Source organism: Gavialis gangeticus, unplaced genomic scaffold (assembly GCF_001723915.1).
Source record: "Gavialis gangeticus isolate Ggan-Ray unplaced genomic scaffold, GavGan_comp1, whole genome shotgun sequence".
Classification (NCBI taxonomy): domain Eukaryota; kingdom Metazoa; phylum Chordata; order Crocodylia; family Gavialidae; genus Gavialis; species Gavialis gangeticus.
The window spans coordinates 82,456,722-82,457,367 of record NW_017729032.1 but is presented as its reverse complement, the minus strand read 5'-3'; positions in this window follow the sequence as shown (position 1 = coordinate 82,457,367).

Here is a 646-nt window from a genome sequence, read left to right as displayed (position 1 = left end):
ATGTGCCAGGATAATTCTCTCAAAAAGCTTACCCAAGATCAAGGTGAGACAAACTGGCCTATAGTATCTCTCATACAAAAGGGTATGGGCATTGTGGAGTGAATATACTACAGACACACAGAATAATCCAGTTGTTTTAAAATTGTCCTGTGCACTAAAGACCAGAATGGCCTCTCACTTGAAACTCAATTAATCCATCTGGTTATCCTGCCCTTTGCTATTAAGTGTCACCCATAATAATGCAATACTTATAAGATCATTACTGCAGATTACAATCAGTAAGTGATGCTTTTAGCATTCAAATTTCAGGTCTCATGGAAGTATGAAGTACATGAACAGTCTTGGTGGCAGTGATTAGACCCCAAGGGTCTCTCACTCCCAAGGCTATTTCTACCTCTCTGGGCCACAAAGTTGGGCTGCCTTTTTCTTGCTGTCCTTCTATACCAATGCCTATGCATTAGGCCTGTGCAAAGCGGCAAGTATTTGATTCGGATTCAGCCAATTTGGAGGGACAGTGACTCGACTCGGTGATTCAAGTCATTGTCCTGAGTCAATTCAGCTGAATCAGATTGGAAGATTCAGCACCAATTCGGAAATTTGGCCATAGACTAAACAGGCAACAGTCCTTGACCAGGCTGGACACAAC